General features: G+C 41.6%; 1 protein-coding gene across 4 annotated transcripts in view; it reads right to left on the bottom strand.

Annotated features, from left to right (window-relative positions):
* Nucleotides 1-12,549, bottom strand: part of arhgap32b (Rho GTPase activating protein 32b) — a 100,259-nt gene extending 87,710 nt beyond the window's left edge. For all 4 annotated transcript variants that reach the window (XM_079565549.1, XM_079565551.1, XM_079565550.1 and 1 more), the window contains exon 1: nt 12,351-12,549. The gene's annotated coding sequence lies outside the window, so the exon portion shown is untranslated. The remainder of the gene's footprint in view (nt 1-12,350) is intronic.
* Nucleotides 12,550-14,433: the final 1,884 nt, after the last annotated feature.

Raw genomic sequence — 14,433 nt, 5'->3', positions numbered from 1 at the left:
AGAAGCCATCACCCCTGCCTTCAGCCCGCCATGCTGAGTCACTGTGACATACGCAAATAAATAAGGCATTTATCAAGGACAGTTGGACAGAAATCTCTGCAAAACCACTCGCCATTTCAGCTGAAACTAATCCCCTGTTCAAGTGGGGCATCTCTTCTGTCAATTATCTTTGACAGTGTTTGCAACAACAGGACTTGCAGGAGCTGGTTCACTGAATGGATGCGTCCCTGCATGTCTTGTCTTCATTAGCTTCCTCCCAGGCCTGATTAATGAGACAGCACGGCCTGTCGGGGGCACATTTGTTCAGCAAAAGTTGTCTCTGAAGTTTAAGCACACACAGACACAAAATGCAAGGTCCAATTATTCCTAAGAACGCTATTCGAATAAATGGAAATTTCATAACAAGCTACTTGTTATGCACATATTGACTTGGAAACGGGAAGAAAGAAAACTCTCTTTTGAAGTCAGAATAATTTCATTCAAGTCTAAAAAAGGGTGGGACGCGTTAACTGTGTAGAGGTCAAAGTTTAACTTCAGGCATAAAGCATGACAGGTGCTTCACGGGGCTTTCACTGTTTTTGTGCAGCTGTTAAGGAATGTTAGCTTTTCTAAGATCAAATGCTCTCAGGATATAATGTATGTGCTCTCATGCCTAAGTCAATCCCAGTTAAAAGAAGTGTGAACAAAAATAATTCAAAGACTTAGTTGTGAAATGCAGTATTTCAATTTGTCGTACTGACAAAAAAAAAATCTGTGAATTTTCAGTTTTTTGCTCCTTCTAAGAAGTTGTACAAAGCTGCTGTGAACAAAACACCAAAACTAAAGACCATTGAACAATAAAACCTTATCAATCTTCTATTGTAGCTATCAATACTCATAAAAAGTGTTGAGATGTGAACAAGAATCGGAGTTCATATATGTACTACAATGCTGTATGTTCTAAACTAAAAACATCTGTCACCAACCAATCTCAATAATACAACCTTCTGAATGTGATTAATGAGGGTATTTTAGTATCGATGCCAACGGGACACTCATGAGCTAGCTCAGAAAAACAAAATGCATAATCCATCCACAAACCAACTCCAGCTATAGCAGCACATTGGCTCACTGACCTGAAGAGTGCTGGTTCAATACCTGCTCTGAGTAGATTACTATTCTGTCATTAGGCAAGACATTTCAACCATCTTGCCTCCTGTGGTTAAATGCACAAAAGAATGAGCTTTTAAGGTTATTTACTCTGTTTTTAACAAATTACTTTGAGTAATTGATTGACCTCAGAGCAGACAATTCAGAACATCTTATAAAAGTTTCAAAACAAGGCCTTAAATAAACCTTTGCTATATTGAGTCAAACACAGAGGTAGAAAAGTGACTCCAGTGCTTTCAGTGCAGACAGACAATGAATGTGGCTGTGAAACAATGTGCTTCAGTGACCAGACAATTTAATGCTCTCTGCCACCAGATAAGGAAAAGAATGGCTCTGACTGCCAGTAGGTTATTACAGTGAAATCAGCCGCTGAGCTGGACAGCGGGCAGTGGCATCTCTGCCTCAGCTGTTTAAGCAGTGGAGTGCACACCGGCCAGCGGTCCACCTAACAACTCATTCAATAAGCGCTCTCAGCACAACAGACATGTCAACACATATTTACAAGCAAGCACTGACAAAGAAGGCAAACCCACAAAACTAAATGCAAGTCTGCAATAAGGCTCTGATCTTGTGACATTGAACACACATGGCTCACTTTAAACTTATCGTGTGACTCAGCTCATGATGATTAAACTTGGCAAATGTAGAAATAGGGCTTTGCAATTGATCATAATGTTCCAATTCATCTTTTTATACTAACTACTGATTACAAAACTACACAATTTGTATGAGTAAAGGTCAATACAGGTCTATAGTAAAGTGAGGACCTATTTACACAAGTGAACAAACATCATGGTGACCACTATACAGTATTTGTGCCGTTTTATTTATCAGGACTGTATATTATTGATAAGAATGTATTATTCCACATATTAAAAAGTAAAAGTAAAGTATTTCATATTGTTGATGAAATACTTGTTCATACGTTTTGCCAATCAGCCCTAGTAAAATATATGTGTAATAGTTTCCTTTAAGACCAGAATTTGCCATTGTATACAATAACACTATTATAGTCAGCCAGACAAGTTTTAAAGCGCAAGTTCCCATGAGGCTCAGTGACATTTTCTTGACCATGAGGCACAAGCGCAGCAGACTGAATTGATAGACCTACTTGCTTTCCAAATAAGGTGGCGACAAGCCTCCTATAACAAAACATTAGGTGAATTTGACCTTAATGTGCCCAGACAGCATGACACCCATCATCCTAATTAGTTGAATGGCAGCAGTGGGAGGAACAGAGGCTATAGATGGATGTCCAATGAAGGGTCCTGGAGTGACCCAGAAGACCCTACGGGGCAGATAGAGATCAGCCTCAGTGGGCCTTTGGTGTCGGATGCCCTCAGGCCTCCTGCGCCCTAAAAGTCAAACAGCAACAGAATGGGAAGAGGTCAGCGCAGAGGACTGTGCTGACAATGCCAAGTGACATTCACCTATTTTACTCTGATTCAAGTGTTTACAAAGCCTCCGTCACCAAGTCGAGCCCATTGGTTTAGTTTTAACTCTTTAAACATTACCAGAAATAATCCCCTTTGAGAAGGTTATGGCCTTGTCGTACAATAAAACAAAAAAGGGTGTGTTTTGTGAGGGTCTGTTTGACTGACTTGCTCGTAAGACATGACCACCTGGACCCGTAAAGCACCTAGACTATAAAGCACAAAAACCTAAATTTAGTCCCCATTTTGGATGCATACAGGATAATTGACATTTGAAGGATTCCTCTTAAATACAAACAGCTCAACTAATACAAGAATAGGACCCCATTGAGATGAAATACATATTCTTCTCTATAGAGGACAGCTCCACTATTTTATACTTGCGACCATTCATGGGTTAAAAGGTCAATATGCGATTAATTGTGTGGTTTAACTCCCACACTCACAGTCAAGCAAGAACACAAAAAGAGAGAGCCGTGTTTCCCTGTCATTTTAAAATATGACCATTTAACTAAAACAAAAGGACTGGAAGAGACATCTACAAAACCACATGAAGGTCACGGTAAGGAATGTGTGCTTGGCAGTATCTGAATGCCACTTGCTTCTACAGTGGGCAGAGACAGCGTTACACTGCTCAGCATACAGATTTTTACAGACAATCCCTGTACAATTTATGGGGGCATTTAATCTGGTGCAAATATCCAGTTAAGTTAATCAGAACGCAAAGACCAGAAGGAATGGACACAAGTAACAAAAGGCCCAAGTCAGACTGATTCCAAGAACACCCAACAGACAAGACTTAAAGCTGAACAACATTTCACACAATAAATGTAATAAAATATGAGCAATTATTTCTTTACCGGTAATGCGCTCGCCTCTTTGCTGTGAGTGGGACAAACGTCAGCCTATGTTGCGGCTTTGTTTTGACTACATGGTTAAATGTTCCCCTTTTTCCATTTCCAAACGCGTTGTTTTGCAAAGCCACGGCAAAAAATAGTATTGCCTGTGTGTTGTTTATCAGTATGTTTGCCATCGCTCTTGTGTTCATGTTTGGAGTTTTCCCACAATTTAGGTTATATCCACATGAAGACAAAACGCTTATGTTTTCAGAAACTTTCTTTGTAAGCACGAAGCCAGCTCAGTAAATGTGTGCGTCCACGTGGGTTGACTCAAGTCTGTGAAAATGGCGCAATTCATCTTCCAGGCCTGTGTGAGGCGCTGTGACGCTAACACAGACAATAGAACAAGATGTAGAGGGCGCATGCGCAGTAAACTTTTGTGTAAACATTGAAAATTAAACTGATTCAAGGATTTACGATCTACAGAAGAGATGAGGAGGCAAGTTTATTCTTCAGACGTAACGGGACTAAAGCAGAAAAACCTGTCAGTGACTTTTACGGTCAGTCCAAAAACACTGACTCGGCCGTGTTTTTCTACTTGTCACCTGTGGCTTCTGGACTGCAGTGGAGCAAAGAGGAGCGGAGTAAAACCATCATAGATCCATGAGGAAAACTCATTATAAGGTCAGTAGATTATGGTTAACAGACACCACTATGACGCTGTGATGTCATCGTTTTAGAAAAAGTTGCGGAGACGTCGTAACAACGGTGCCACGTAAAACGGCGTTTTGAGATCTTTCCACTCTGGGACCTAGTTTGGAAAATGTTCATTTACAGACCCCCAAAACGATACACTGGATTGATAAAATATCTTTGCGTTTGCTCCTCAGCTTGACTTCGTATCAGGGCCTAAGTTGCTCTTATGACAAAGCGACTTTTAACCTGTAAAGTTCCACAGTTTAAATAGTTCACTGTTTATGTTTGTTTCTCTTTCACTGCATTTCCCTTTGTGCTTCTTTACAGTATGTCTGAAAAGTACTTGCACCACTCGGCTTGTCTCACGCTGTGGAGAAATGCCCTCAAACGCTGACAGGCAACATGAGAAGTGCCGCTGTGACAGGCTCCACTGTTTACAGGACATTTTCAGCACTTTGTCAGAACAATCCGTGGAAGGCTTCTTGAAGGACAGTAACATAAACTTTCCAGGCTTTGGGTTTCTGAACACGCTTCTAAGGAGTTTTCACACAACCTGTTGCCAGCACTTTCTTGAATGGGAGCTCCCCTTTGTCAAATGTCCTCTCATTATGTAGAGGGGCGGTCATTGTAGGAACAGCCCAGCTAGCAACTCATCAATGCTTGTGCCAATGCCAGGGCCGGTTTACGGGGGATTGGAATCTCCTCTGGGAATGTGGTGGCATCCTCAGAGCAAGAGTCTTGGAGCGTGAGGCTTTTGACGCTTGGAATGAACAGTGTGCCATAGTTGCATGCGTGTTATGCATAGTTAATGAACACGCAGAAAGCCGTAACAATGGACGCTCGGCCCCACACAATGAGGCAGTATCTGGGGCTGGGGTCGGGGGTCACGTCTGGTTTTGTGCGTGGCTGCTGAGGGACCGGGACAAACAACAGGAGCTTTGAAAGCATGACGCGGACATAACGGGCAAACAAAACAAAGCGCAGGGTTGCATAATGACAGACACCAAAGTTAGCTTAGTTTTTTTATATACACTTGCCCCATGTATTTGTTCAGTCACAAGCAAAACAAGTCGATCTACAATGAGATATATGGTTATGAAAATCAGGCAGGAGGCTTTTCATTGTGCTTGTGCTGGGAACTTGGCAAAAAAGTAGTAGTAGTATCAGCTCATAAAATAGATGTTTCAGAATAAATATTAACTTCAACAACAAAAAGTACCATTAAACACAAAAGAGTTGTATTAGTCCAGAGTCCAAACTTCACTCAAACTCTGACCAAAGGATCGGTACCTAGACCTGTGAATTAAAAGTGTCCTGCCAATATTTGTAATAAGCCACACTGTATTACGATACGATTGAAATTTTGACACAGCAATGAATCAAGTGACAAATTGTCCTTCCTTCTACAAGTACACAGCACAAGTCCAACCCACCTCGCCCAGAAAGCACATTAAAAACTTCAAGGTGACCACTTTGCAAATCCCAAAGCTTTGTATCCCTGTGAATATGGCAATCTCACATAATTTGCTTGCTCTTGACTCCCTTTGTCCAAACGCAGGCCTGAAAATTCGCTGATCTCATCTTGTCGGTTTGGCTCGTCACCGCAGTGAATCTTGTTTGATTATCATCTGCAGCATCAAAGGGTGTATTGTGTTGTTTCAGCTGCGGATAGAAGTTCAAACTTGCACTTTTGTTCTCGGGCTTTGACAGGTAAAGAAACAAACCATCTTACCAGTCAGGCAGATTTACCAGCAGTAACAGAGGAGCTGGTTAATACCAAGGCTCCGAGATTAATCCCAGTTGAAAATTGCTATTTGAAAGCTTGCCTTTAGTGTGCAATTATTTAGGCAGTATAATCCTGTTTGCAAACGATACAGTATCCTGTCTCTAAAGGGTCACATGCATCTTGCTAATAAGAAATCTGAAACGCCTGCAAGTCTTTGATTAGTTTAGGAGTTCATCACAAGAGAATAATTCACAACTTCCAGAGAGCAATACTGTCAGAGTAATGTAAACAACAACTAGCCTGCGCCATCCACGATCAATAAAATCGCTTCATAATTAGACGCATAATGCACAAAGGCCCTTTCTCACAAATGGCTGCTTGTATAGTGAGGACAGAACAATTCCCACAACTTCTAAAACATCTCTTCTCAGCGGGGCCTGCAACAAGACAAGTCAAGAGTTCAAATCATAGATATTACCTTCGCTTTACGGCCTGTAATCCAGCGCACAGGAGATGCTTTGTAGCTAATCTCTATGAGACAAATGACAGTGTTTAGGTGTGACACGTCATTAAATAAGTAATTTATACTTAATAGCGTTTGTATTTATTTAGCCGTAGGGTCTCCTCCCTCCCCGCTACAAAGATTCAACAGAGGCTGAAAACCCAAGAACAATAAAATTAATCACGTAGCTATAATGACCTGTCAGCTAAGAGCACCGTGCCTACTACGAGCTCTGTAATTACACACACACGAGCTCTTGGTTTCAAATTATACTGCTCTAATACAAGGCTAACACAAGCAAGTGGAGGAAAAGGGCCTTAATGTAGAAAAGGCTCCAAAACTATTAAGATGACGCATGGCTAATACCGTGTGGAGAAAGCATGCAGAGCACACATTAACAATGGAATCTGATAGGACATGCTTACCATAAAGCGTGGCAAAAAATAGCTCCTGTGTAAGTCAATCAGGCAAGAGAATCGATTTGAAACCTCTCTGGAGGTATTGAAATACATTGAATGGCATGGGACTATCAATATCATATGCCGAGAGGAGGCAAGATCACGATGTATAATGTTTTATTGATAATTTGTGCGGAACTTCAGGAGATTTTAATGTAATGCACAAGAATTAAGGGCTACACGGTTTTGCAAATTGCCAGACATGACATGTGATTAGATTTGTGATTTATGTTTTCAAATCAAGTTGCAGGGCATATTAAACATGTTAAAGCAGAACTAAGTAACTCATACCAATAGAGGCCAAAAGCACCACTGCAGGTGTCGTAGCATGTTGTGTTTTTTTACTCATTGTCTGTGAGAGTAAATACTACACTGACAGAAAAGAGAGAGGGATATTGTACAATGTACATCCAATTACGCAATGGAGATGATTGTTTTCACTCAAACTTGGCTGGAAATACTGTTTAAGTGGCACTCGCCCGCAGTTAGCTTTGCCCTATAGCCTGTTAGCTTCTTCCACGTGATTCTATTAGTGTGTATTGGGGTCTCCGACCCGGAGGAAGGGAAGTTGTAATTGTGGCTTTCTGGCCACAGACACCAGGGGGAGACCCCATGGAAAGGATGTATTAAAGGAACAGGCCACAGTTCATGTTCTTGCCTTAGCTTAGCTAACTGTCACGCAATTAGACAAAAGACGTTGTTAGCATTTAGCCTCTTCCAGCAAATTCCTATAGCTCCAAATTAGGGAGAAGTTAGAAGCTACCAAGCTTAAAAAGGGGTAATATATTGTGAGGCGCAATAATACCTTAGGACATAACATAACAAGTCTAAAATATGACCCAAGTACCAGACAATGACAAGAATCACAGAAGATGTTGGTAGAGATCTAAAACCTACGGGATTAGCAGGTTTTATACATAATATAACCCTATTAGACAGACTATGTTGTTGTGCCTGTGCCTGAATAATGGCACTTTGTGATTTGCAAACGGCGACCATTCAAATCACAATTTAGTGTGATTCATTTGTACGAAACCTAGCAGGATTTCAATGTTTAACGGAGCTGATATGCCTCAGGGTGCTTCTCAACTCAGGACTTGTTAGAGCCTGCAGAATTTGGGCGTAGAGTAGATGGACAAATATAAAGGCAGACCTGGAGATTTTATTCGGAAGTAGGCTGGATTAGGTGGGCACTGAATAAGAATCAATTTCGGGTCGATATCTTGCTGGGCCCGTTTCAATTACAAAACATGCCTGTGAAAGAAATGGCAGCAAAGTTCAGAACCAACCATGCAAAATGAATAGATTTTTGAGTTAGGTAACGCTCAGGTATGTTACGCACCATGCTTAAAAACAAAGTGATCCGTGACCACAGCAGCCACATAGATAATGAAGCATGACTTGTAAACTGTTCCACCTCGAGGAGCAGCGGTGCATGAATATGTTTTCACGGGATGGAGCTTGAACTAATTAGACATGGTGACTGAGAAATGTTTCACGAGGGAGATGATTGAGAAAGACCGCGGCTCTCCGGAGAAAACGGTAGCTCGGGACATTAACTGCCTTCAAAACCAGGTCCAATGAAGACGGTCAGTGGAGTTGTGATGTCCATGGGTTTATCCCCTCCGGTTGGGCAGCCTTGTTCAACACAGATTAACAGTCTGCACGCATATCAGATCACATGATAACTCAATAGTGAGGCATCAGACGTGCATTAGAGCAGCGGATCAGATGACAGCGTGTGGGAGTGGGACGCTGACAGCCCCTGATCATATTTCATTACACTTCCAAAAGACAATGTCAAGTAGAGTGGGCGGCAAATGTTAATGCTGCCATATTGGAGGAGTGTCCCGTATGAGTTCTCTCTCGGTAATCCCGCATAAGCCAGATGACTAGTGCCAATATTTAGCAACAGGCTATGTAAGATACATCTCGATGAGGATTTGGGGACTATTGCAACTAATGCTTTGCCTAGAAATAGCACAAACATTAGGGAGTTTAAAGTATAACAGCACATTTTTAGGAGATTCACCTTGTCAACAGACATTACGCAAGACATCCCTGGCTGTCAACTCAATTTATCTTTTGCACATTTCAAAATTCTCAAAACAGACACCGTAGAATAAACATGGTAAGAGGGCAGTGCTCAATATATGTATGGGCATCGATTCTGCTATATATATATATATCGCTACAGAGTACATGAGTCATGACAATATGTGTATCGCATCGAGGCACTTGTATTGCAAATACGTATGTTTGTCTAACCATGGTCTTTATCCTGAACGTATCACAATAGCCAAGCATTCTTAACAACTGTGTGTCTTATGCAACTGTGAAGCACTTTGAATTGCCTTGTGTATGAATTGTGCTCTACAAATAAACTTGCCTTGCCTTAACTACTCCAATAACAGGCTGAGCTTATTCAGTATAATCAAAACATACATTTTGTGCAACTATATGATCCTATATCCTTATGGGAAACGTAGGGCTGGGCGATATATCGATATTTAAGATATATCGATATATTTTTAAATGAGATATGGAATAGACCATATCGCATATAATGGGATAATTCAAATTCAGATAAGTTGTTAAGTTAAAGGAACTATACGGAGTTTAAAAAGGTTAAAATTAAGTATTTTCCTCCCCCTACATGTTCCAGCCATGTCCTAATGTGTAGAATGAGCCCAGACCTGTTCACCACAACTGCCTCTAAAATCCTGCACTGTAACTCAAAATTCGGGTCTGAAGTGCCGTCATGCACGAGCTTAATATAGAAGGTGCAGTTACGCGTAAGACCTGAGGTGGCAGTAGCGAGCATAAAATTACCAACTTGCGACTAGTCTCTTTAACAAAAAGAAACAGGTAATCTCAGACTGATTTTTAAACAAGTTAATCTTAAACTGAGCACTTTACAAATGCTGCCCCTAGAAAAAAATGACCTATTTTATTGTATAGGCTATTTCTATTTAAAGGGGCTAGATGCAAGTTTGCCATTTTATACTCACTACTGCCATCTCAGGTCATACGTGTAACTGCACGTATGACCTCTGCATGACGGCACTTCGGACCCAAATTAACACCTTTTTGAGTGACAGTGCAGGATTTTAGAGGCAGTTGTGGTGAACAGGTCTGGGCTCATTCTACACATTAGGACATTGCAGGAACATGTACGGAGGAAAATACATTATTTTAAAGGGGGGGTATTATGCAAAATCGACTTTTTCAAGCTTTACATCATGTTATTAAGTCATTCCCTCATTAAAAACATGCCTGAAGTGTTGCCTTAGCACATTCACGTATTTTCGAGTAATCTGTAAAAACTCCGATGGCAGCCATTTTAGGGATAAAACGCCTGATTCCTTCAGGAAACGCCTCCGACCTCCAGGATACGCCTCCAACCTTTCGTCACCAGCCGAGTAACCAACCACTGCTCCTCAGCAGAACCCCCTCCCCGCAGTGTCTAGCCCTAAGATGTAAACAGAGTCATCATGGAGGATTAGCTTCATGTGTTGTGAACCGGAGCCACAGCAGACTTTTACAAAGACACACATCAGTGTTTCTGTTACCGAAACACCCAGGATTAAAACCGGTGACAAGAACGCTTATTTCAGTGTCTGGTTCTGCGCTGGGCCTTGATGATGCACAGAGCCTCCGGAGAAAGCTAATGCTAAGCTAAACCTCGAGTCATCACGTGAAAACGAGAAATATGCACACATAAAGTCAATAAAACCACCACACACATAAAGAACCGTTTAACAATGATCACAAACGGAGCCAGGCTTGTTGATTTGGAAGTTTATTGCTCACATTTCATCTACAATGGGTCATAGCCGAGTGGCTTTCTCCCGGAGCTAACAAGCTAGCCGCGACAAGCTAACGGGAAAATTCACTGAATACAAGCAACATATTATGCATTGAAAACGTCACTAAAACAGGCAACTGCTTGAAGCAGCCTTTATGATGGTCACACACTGAGCCTGGCTTGTTGATTGTGTAGTTTATTGCTCACATTTCATCTACAGTGAGTCGTAGCCGAGTGGTTTTCTCCCGGAGCTAAGGCACTATTAGCCACGACAAGCTAACAACCTTCACCTTCACAACATTCATTGAAAACAGGCAGCATATTATGCACAAATAACGTCAATAAAGCAGGCAACTACTTGAAGCAGCCTTTACGATGATCACACAATGAGCCTGGCTTTACACATTTGTGGTTTATTGCAGACTTTTCATCAACAATGAGCTGTAGTCGATTATAACAAGCTAACGGGTAACCTCGAAAAACCACTGTCCACCTGCACAGATAATGTCCGTCTTTGAATCGTATGGGCCATGGGGGTATAGTTAGAGATCCATAGGGCATGGCAGATGCAAAGAGAAGCCTCCAAACAGCAGTTATTTTTCAGGCAAGAGCCCCTTCCAAGCGTCCGGTGTGGAAGGTTTGTCTCCAAATAATATCCTGTGTGGCCATTGTTCACAAAGTGATAAACAGTAGCTCCTTTCCAACAATAAAAATTAAAATGCACCGATCGTAGTTTCAATACAGTTGAGACAACGAGCGCAGTGTTGTTGTGATGCCACAGACAGCGTGTGGAGGGGGCGTGTCGCAAAGGGTCAGAGGTTCTTAAAGAGACAGGGGCCTATTTCAAGTCTTTCGCTACCGTCATTTTGAAAGAGCAATTTTATACAAGGCAGTTATTCTAATTTACTGCATTTACAGACCAACAGAAGGTTTCGTCATCATTGTAGTGTGCCATAGACTGGTGCTATGTGGCTGAAAAAAGCATAATACCCCCTCTTTAACATTTTTAAACTCTGTATAGTCCCTTTGCGATAGTATATCACTTAAATGTGCACCTTACAGAGCTTTGTTATACAGTGTATTATGTTTACATTTTATAGTGAGTTTTTAATAAAACTACTCTACTGAAATACTTGTGTTTGCTTTGACTTAACATTTAACACTTAACAGATCGTATATCGGCATTCAACCTAAATATATCGGGATATGAGTTTTGGTCCATATCACTCAGCCCTAGTGAAACGTATGGTATCAGATAGATTTCGTATCGTATCATAGTTTTCTTCATAGTTTCTTTCAGTGAAGAAAATCGATATTTTTAAGTTCTTCTGCTATTGCCACATACAATGCAGTATCTCTCACCTCATAATCATCATAAATGGCGCTCAAATAGTGAAGACAAACATAGACCTCCGTTTTCTGCCCAGCTTAAGATACTGCACAGAATGGTCCATATGTGAACAGTTTGGTAATGCCCGAAAGAGGACGCATTAGTCCCCCTTAAGCCAATACCCCTCAATTGCACACACACACACACACACACACACACACACACACATACACACACCTACATACACACACACACATACACAATACGAGCACATTTCACTGTCTGGCCACAAACCCACCAGCTGCTGCCCTTGCACATTTTAAATCTATACTAGGAAGGAAGTAAAGCATGTGCATGAATCATACTCGTTCTTAGCTCAGGAAATGGACAAACTTTGGCTTATACGTACCCGCACAGGGGAGTGGTGGTGGTCGTTGTCCCGTGGTTCACTCGTGGTGGTGGTGGTGGGATAAGTCTAGCTTTCGCTGTCTCCGTCTGGCGCTTCTCCACTATTAAACTGTCTGCTCATCCCAGTCCGATCCCAGCCTACTACACCGGCGCTTTCCCCGAGCCCGTCAATGAGAAACTATTTCACGTATTTTTCTTTTTTTTTGTCTCGCCCACACCACGCTAACGGTTACATGTCCAGTTACATTTTCTTTCAACCGCAAACAACAACAAAAAAAGCGCTCCCCGGGGGAAAATGAGAAAGCACAATCGAGGCTTACCGGGGGGGAATGCTCAATAATGATAAAGTGCCAGGGGGGAAACGTATCCGGCCATGATCGCCCGACGATCCGCGCTCAAATGTTGCAGAGATGTGGGTTTTCTCAGGAGTCGTGGGTTTGTAATTCCGCGGTAAAGTTGTGAGGGAGCTGGGAGCTCGCCCTCGCTGTGTGACTGACTGGAGAGCACACACACGAGCGAGCGGCGCTGTCTCTGAGGCGCGTTCACGGCCGCTCGGAAATCACAAGTTAAAGGGACTATACCTGATTTTTTTTTTTTTGTGCTTGTAATAGAGCGAAATTTGTTTTATTCCCTTTTAGTATATTGCATTCTCAGACATTTGTGGGGGATAAAAACGAATAAATAAAACGTGTTGCATCTAGTTGTTGCATTTGTGTCAATTTTTGTATTTCTGTGAAAGTGACCATGAAAAGCAGGGGCGTAACCAGGTTTTTTCTTAGGGGGGTGTCCAGTGGCACTTCAAAAAGATGATTTAAAGAAAAAAAATAATCCAATGTCGTCCACAGTAATACTGACAGGCCAAAAAAGGATTGGAAAGAGTGGTGAAACATTAAATGCTATGCCCAATCCCGTCAGACCTGGGAAGTTAAGCAGGAAGGGCCTGGGTGGTACTTCGATGGGAGACCGATTGGGACCCCCAGGAAGCCTAGCGAATGTAATATGTGAGTGAGTGGAGGGGCTGATGGCGCAGACTGGTTGCCTCGATTCCATCAGTCTACCCCAGGGCAGCTGTGGCTACAATTGTAGATTACCACCACTGAGTATGGAGTGAATGAATAATACAATGTAAAGCGTCTTTGAGTGTCCAGAAAAAACGCTATATAAAACCAATGCATTATTATTATTATTAAAAATGTAATAATGGGAAACAAAACTTATTACATTTTTGTCTTGTATTTTAATTGGGTTGTGTATGAGCATATTCTGAATAAAATATGAAGTCTATTTCTAGCTTATTGTGCTGTGGAATTAGTAGGTTCATGGCAAATATGTAGATAATTCTGTGCCTTTGGGGTTGTCTGTGGATCCCAGCCCTCTGCTGCCTGTGTTAGCGCTGCCCCTGTGCACGCTGCCCTTCAGCCTTTGAACAGGCTGAGAGCCTCTACAGCAAGGGTAGGCAAAGGGGTCAGGCCCGGGGGCCAAATGCGGCCCTCCAACACAGAACCTCTGGCCCCCAAGATGATTTTGAGAAATCTTATCATGCAAATAAAAGATCAATTACCTGTTCAAGTACTCTAAAAATGCGAGAAATAGTGTCAGTATTTTAAAAATGTCCTGTCAGAACGTCCCTCTTGGTCATATAATGTTAAATAGTGATTCTCTACTGGTGGGTCGGGACCCAAAAGTGGGTCAGGGAACCGCTTTCAGTGGGTAGCGATTCTATAGGGAAATTTTATTCAATATTTTCCTGAAACTGCATGGAAACACTAACAGTGTCTGTTAAAATGAATGTTATAAGGTTGTTTTGATCATAATTTCAGTCTTAAAGGGAAATCTACTGCTTGTTCAACAAAAACTGTGGAAAATACAATATTTTATATGATATATGACAAACTACAGTTTTATTTGGGTCCTCGGCTTGTCAGTAACAAGTAAAATACTGTAGCATTCGGGGCCAATTTGACATATATTAGACACATTAACAAACTGTGTGTGTTATTAAATTGAATACATCATATTTAAAAAATTAGACGGCAGAGATTGCAGAGTTGAACGACAAAAACTAAGCCATTTAAAGCTTTGAG

This window comes from Gobius niger (genome assembly GCF_951799975.1).
Source record: "Gobius niger genome assembly, chromosome: 11".
In the NCBI taxonomy this organism is placed as follows: Eukaryota; Metazoa; Chordata; class Actinopteri; order Gobiiformes; family Gobiidae; genus Gobius; species Gobius niger.
Note: the sequence above shows the minus strand (reverse complement) of the source record. Positions and strands in the feature narration are given on the sequence as shown.